The 6,748-nt window shown below is 37.7% G+C and overlaps 1 non-coding gene across 1 annotated transcript; it reads left to right on the forward strand.

The window, feature by feature from the left end:
* The first annotated feature begins 5,394 nt into the window (after nucleotides 1–5,394).
* Nucleotides 5,395–5,479, forward strand: LOC115866414 (small nucleolar RNA Z195/SNORD33/SNORD32 family). Its single transcript, XR_004044651.1, has one exon. It is a non-coding gene; the product is annotated as a small nucleolar RNA Z195/SNORD33/SNORD32 family (small nucleolar RNA).
* The last annotated feature ends 1,269 nt before the right edge of the window (nucleotides 5,480–6,748 follow it).

Below are 6,748 nucleotides of genomic sequence, written 5' to 3' on the forward strand. Positions count from 1 at the left end.
GAAATGACTATACTACCCAACGCAATCTACAGATTCAATGCAATCCTTATCAAGCTACCACTGACATTTTTCACAGAACTAGATCGAAAAATTTCATGATTTGTATGGCAACACAATAGACCCCGAATAGCCAAAGCAATCTTGAGAAAGAAAAATGGAGCTGGAGGAATCAGGCTCCCTGACTTCAGACTGTACTACAAAGCTACAGTAATCAAGACAGTATGGTACTGGCACAAAAACAGAAATATAGATCAATGGAACAGGATAGAAAGCCCAGAGATAAACCCAAGCACATATGGTCACCTTATCTTTGATAAAGAAGGCAAGAATATACAGTGGAGAAAAGGCAGACTCTTCCATAAGTGGGGCTGGGAAAACTGGACAGCTACATGTAAAAGAATGAAATTAGAACACTCCCTAACACCATACACAAAAATAAACTCAAAATGGATTAAAGACCTAAATGTAAGGCTAGACACTATTAAACTCTTAGAGGAAAACATAGGCAGAACACTCTATGACATAAATCACAGCAACATCCTTTTTGACCCACCTCCTAGAGAAATGGAAATAAAAACAAAAATAAACAAATTGGACCTAATGAAACTTAAAAGCTTTCACATGACAAAGGAAACCATAAACAAGACCAAAAGACCACCCTCAGAAATGGAGAAAATATTTCCAAATGAAGTAACTGACAAAGGATTAATCTCCAAAATATACAAGTAGCTCATGCAGCTCAATATCAAAAAAAAACAAACAACCCAATCAAAAATGGCCAGAAGACCTAAGTAGACATTTCTGGAAAGAAGATATACATATTGCCAACAAACATATGGAAGGATGCAAGCAGCACTAATCATTAGAGAAAGGCAAATCCAAACTACACTGAGGTACCACCTCACAGCAGTCAGAATGGCCTTCATAAGAAAAATCTACAAACAATAAATGCTGGAGAGGATGTTGAGAAAAGGGAACCCTCTTGCACTGTTGGTGGAAATGTAAATTGATACAGCCACTATGGGGAGCAGTATGGAAGTTCCTTACAAGACTACAAATAGAACTACTATACGACCCAGCAATCTAACTACTGGGCATATACCCTGAGAAAACCATAATTCAAAAAGAGTCATGTACCACAATGTTCATTGCAGCTCTATTTACAATAGCCAGGACATGGAAGCAACCTAAGTGTCCATCAACAGATGAATGGATAAAGAAGATGTGGCACATATATACAATGGAATATTACTCAGCCATAAAAAGAAACGAAATTGAGTTACTTGTAGTGAGGTGAATGGACATAGAGTCTGTCATACAGAGTGAAGCAAGTCAGAAAGAGAAAAACAAATACTGTATGCTAACACATATATATGGAATCTAAAAAAAAAATGTTCTGAAGAACCTAAGGGCACGAAAGGAATTAAGACGCAGACTTGGAGAGTGGATTTGAGGACACGTTGAGGGGGAGGGGTGGGCTGGGACAAGGTGAGAGAGTGGCATGGACATATATATATACTACCAAATGTAGAATGTATGTCTGGTGGGAAGCAGCACCATAGCACAGGGAGATCAGCTCTGTGCTTTGTGACCACCTAGAGGGGTGTGATAAGGAGGGTGGGAGGGAGATGCAAGAGGGAGGAAATATGGATATGTGTATACATATGGCTGATCCACTTTGTTTTACAGCAGAAGCCAGCACACCATTGTAGAGCAATTATACTCCAATAAAGATGTCGGGAAAAAAATTTACAAGCTATTAAATATAAAATAAGCTACAAGGATATATTGTACCACAGGGGAATATAGCCAATATTTTATAATAACTATAAATGGAGTATAACCTTTAAAAATTGTGAATCACTGTGGTGTATACCTGTAACTTATATAATATTGTACATCAACTATACTTCAATAAAAAATATTAAGCTCATCCAAAAAAAGAAAAAAATATAGTGATTTTATACTACCTTTCACTAACCTTTGCTATTTCTTGAGTTTGCTTATATTATTTTGGAATGAAAACCTAGATTATTACTGTTATGGTTTACAACATCCATCCTGTTTTTAAAGAATTATATTTTTATATTTGCAAATTGCTTCAAAACCATGCTTTTATTGTTCACTGTTAGTTCTTTTAAGCTAAGTCTCTACTGTTCTTGAATTCTTAATTTTGACCCATCCTTAAAGTTCTGTAAACATTGAGGATTGAAATTTAGCTTTAGGGAGAATCGCTTGATTTGTGTTCTTCTCTAGAATACATGATTTTTTTCTGTTTTAAAAGGCTCAATTCATGTAGAAAGCTTGATTTATCTTTTATATTCAAGAATTTTGCCTGGTTATACCTAGGCATGTGTTTCATTTATTTTTAGTGAAGTTTTTAAAGCTTCAAACTTAAATATTTCTTTAGCTTAAAAATTTCTTCTTCTGTCATTTAATTTGTGTTCTCCTGGTTTCATTTCCTGCTTTGGAATTCCTACTTTGTGTAACTACATGTTTTGGACTCCTTATTTCTTATCTTTTCTTTCATTATTTTCAATTATTTATTATTTTCCTGTGAATTTTGAGAGAATGCTCAAGTTTTTCTTCAGCTTCATTAATTGGATTTTTTCAGTGTAATATAGGACACTCACTCCTTCATTGGTGGCAGGTGAACATAGCAAATATATTTCTAATTTTCACCTAGCTTTTCCAGACCTCAGATTTTTCCTTATTCATGACAATCAACCCTCATTCATTTTGGAGATGACGTATCTTTTAAGTCTTTTTAAATATTTGCTCTTTGATTATGATAAATATATTTCGGTGCAATTTCATAGAAAAGGATAAGCAGTGCAGGGAAAAGAAAGTGGCAGGATAAATATTTGGCAGTACTGTATATTGCAAATTTGAGTACTGGTGTATCTTTTTTAGATTCCAATGTTAATTATGGAGTGTTATCAATTTTGGCTCTAGTTTCTAACATATCTTCATGGAGAATATGAGACATAAAAGGAAACTTTTAAAAATACAGCAGTGAGGAAAGCTGAGGCAGACTAAATTTGCTCCCATAAAGATGGGACATCCTTGCAATGGCACACTATGTAGCCATTTTGATGGTCCTCTTATTGACATGGAGAGATGTTTGCCATACATAATTAGGGATAAAAGCGAATTTTCAAAAACTGATATACAGCTTGATCCTATATTTGTGGGAAAAGTAGCATACATATTAATCACTGTCACAGGCTGGAGAAAATTGTGATCTTTTTGTTCAGAACAGTTAAGTTTGCTAAATCAATACAAACTTGTAGTCAGTAGAGGGCGCAAGGAGAGAGAGAAGGAAGTGAAGTGAAAAAGCTGATGTATGAGCAGGATGAAGGTTTTCGTAACATAAAGATTATTCTGATTTCCTTTCCATTCATTTATCCAAGAAAATTTCAAAAAGATCATAGAAGCATAACTGAAGTTTGACTATTGCTTTTACAACAAAATATTTGGCATTATCTAGAGAGTCAAAGCACATACTTTCAAGGGGTAAGGGGAACAGAAAATAATTGAGTGCCTATTTTGTGTCAGGCACTGACATATACATTATATACCGTGGTCTCCTATGTAGAACATATTTTGATGTTTCATCAGACATTGCAGTCACATTAACACAGCCTTGATGAGGTGTTGATTAAAGAAAACGTCTATAAAGCTTAGAGATACTGACAAAATCTGATGGCTACAGATCACTTTATAGTTTATTAAATGCTTTCAGATTTACTATTTCATTTCATATAACATCCTTTAAAACAGATCCTTCTTTTAAAGATGAAGGCTGAGTGGTTTATGGAGTGTGGCAAAGTTAAAGATTCTCTCAGCAAGGCTTGTGTGTCTGGGCATGCTGATTTCCACATGCTGTCTCTCAAATAATCTAGAAATCTTCAGACATAACACCTTGGCCCCATGAAAGAGCCACACGATATGAGCAATAGTTAATACCAATGCAAATCAAAGAATTTTTGTCCTCCATTATTTTTTACAGGATTTGACATTATAACTCACATCTCTGGCTCCTGGATTAATTAATCTAGCTTTGGTGGTTTCCAAATGCTAATTTGGAGACGTGTACTGAAAAATGTGAAAAATAAAAGCAATTTCATGAGGTTATATCCTGTTTTTTGTTTTGCTCTGAAGTATTCTCTCTTTTAAGAAATAATCATGATTGTGGATGGTGGTACACTGCTTTTTTTTTCTTTAAAGTATTTGTTTCGCAAAAGAAAGCAAGCTCATAGATACAGAGAACAGATTAATGGTCGGGGTGGGGGCAATAGGTGAACTGTTTCGATGTTTCTTTTGCTTAATTTACATAAATTGAATTGTTCTTTAAAAAAATTTACACCACGTGTGCAGAATCTGGCACAGCTTAGGAATTCCCATCAGTGTTAGCTCCATCCACAGAGATGCCAGCTGAGACTCACATGGGACCTTTGTCCATGTCTTCCATGACATGACTTTTACTACTTGCCAGTGGTCGACCCATCCAACTCCCAACTGTCATTTTTCTGAGATAATTTGCCCAGCGTGTGTGAGTGGGAAAAGGGAGAAGAAAGGCAGTCAGGAGGATTCATTCCTAGGGCATCTGGATACAGATCAGATCTCCTCCTATGTGCATGTCATGCAGACTCCATTTAGATACAAAGGGGTGGGACTGGGTTCCTAGGGAGAATTAAACCTCTTCACTTCTGCCTGGTCTGTATGAAGCAGTTCCCTGGTTACCTCCTCCAGGCTTTGTGATTGGTTGGCTGTGGAAGTGAGGGAGGAGGGAAGTAAGCTGCTGATGGAACTACAGCAACCCTTAGTTGCAGGCCCTGGGAGGGAGAGGGGAAAGGAGGGCTGAGCAGCACGGGGAAGAAAGAGTCATTTCTCTCCACCGACTGCACACTCCGTGCTCACAGCTCACATCTCTCTGGAATCCAGAGGCCTCTTTGGCCAAGGAGTCCACAATGCTGGATATTTGGGTATTGATTCAAAAACAAAACTACAAGAGATCCTGTTTTCCTATGTTTTTCTCAGATGCACTGATGTAGTATTTCACAAACCACTCTGAAAAGAATGAGAAAGGCCAACTTCTTTCTTAGAGACCTAATTTAAAATACAATTAATATTAAAATGAAAAATAAACCCCACAATACGAAGGATTTTTAGGAGAATGGGTTGGGAATGGTGTGCAGGGAAGGAGGGACTATTACTTCTTATTTTTTTCTTCAAGTCAGGTGGTCAAAAATAGTTTGAAATCCTATATCAGTCTCTCCCTCCTCATTTTACATTTTTACTGATCTGAGTCCCCAAGGAAACACAGTTTTTGATCAGCAATGAACAATCCTAGATTCTCAGGCTGCCAAGCTTTTCAATAAAGCTGTCCATGAGGTTGGTGATGAGGACTTTTCTCACTCATGTTCGAGTTTCCCAACCATGAGATGATTCCACACGCATTACCATCTGAGGCCACCTGTCTGCCTGCCTGGGTCGGGCAGCAGGGTCCTCGCGTGCCCCACTGAACAGGGCTGCTGTCCTCTGCCCACAAGCATGCTGCCCCATAAGACCAAGAGAGGCCAGGCTGCTCTGGACCACCTCAAGATGTTTGATGGGATCACACCACCTTATGACAAAAAAAGCAGATGGTGGTTCCTGCTGCCCTCAAGGTTGTGCATCTGAAGCCTATGAAAAAGTTTGCTAACATAGGATGCCTGGCTCATGAGGTTGGCTGGAAGTCCCAGGCAGTAACAGCCACCCTGGAGAAGAAGAGGAAGGAGAAGGCCAAGATCCATTACTGGAAGAAGCAGCAGCTTATGAGGCTCTGGAAGCAGGACAAAAAGAACAGAGAGAAGAAAATTGACAAATTCACAGAGGTCCTCAAGATCCATGGATTCCTAGTCTGAGCCCAATAAAATTGACTGTTTATTCTTTAAAAAAAAAAAAAAAAAGCTGTCCATGAGTTCTTCATATAAACTAGTAGACAGGTACATCCATTCAATAAGTTCTCTAAAAATTCTCAAAGTAGAAAAATTTTAGTGGCTAATGAGCAGACAAATATCCTCCAGGGTCATCTTCTTACAAACAAATCTCAGAAATCTGCCTGAGCTGTTTAAAAAGAAATTGTAAGAAAAATTTTGGAGCAGAATAATTGTCAATTTGTAAGGAAAAAAAGGTCGTATTCGTTGCTCTAAACCGTGTGTTATTGTAAAAATACACAGAACTCACTATTTTAAAAACACCTACCACCTCTTTCAGATGAGATATCCCCAAGCCCTATATTGAAAGGAAATTATTATTTTAAGCTTAAAGAGATGATCAGAAGTATAGAAAAAATTGGAAAATAAAGATTAGCTGTGATGCATTTAAAAGTAATGTAATGATTCATGGTAGCTTTCTGACATGGTCAGAAACTGCAAAGAAAATACTAAGAGGGAGTCAGTTAACCTGTGCAGGCTTCAATGTTCTCAAATTTAAAATGGAAGAGCTAGACTAAATGGTTAGCAAGCCCTCTTGCAGCACTAGCAGTATATGTGTTCAGGACTTTTTGACTTGTTTGTATAGTTTTACAATTTGTGAGTGCTTTTGCAGCCTACATGTTCGGGGCATGAAATGGTTAGTGGGAAAGTCCTGGCTGGTTGCAGCTGGAAGAGAGTTGATGGTGGTACACACACACACACACACACACACACACACACACACTCGCGCATGCATATCAGAGTCCACATTTCCACGCGACAGAGGT

Source organism: Globicephala melas, chromosome 20, assembly GCF_963455315.2.
Source record: "Globicephala melas chromosome 20, mGloMel1.2, whole genome shotgun sequence".
NCBI lineage: Eukaryota > Metazoa > Chordata > Mammalia > Artiodactyla > Delphinidae > Globicephala > Globicephala melas.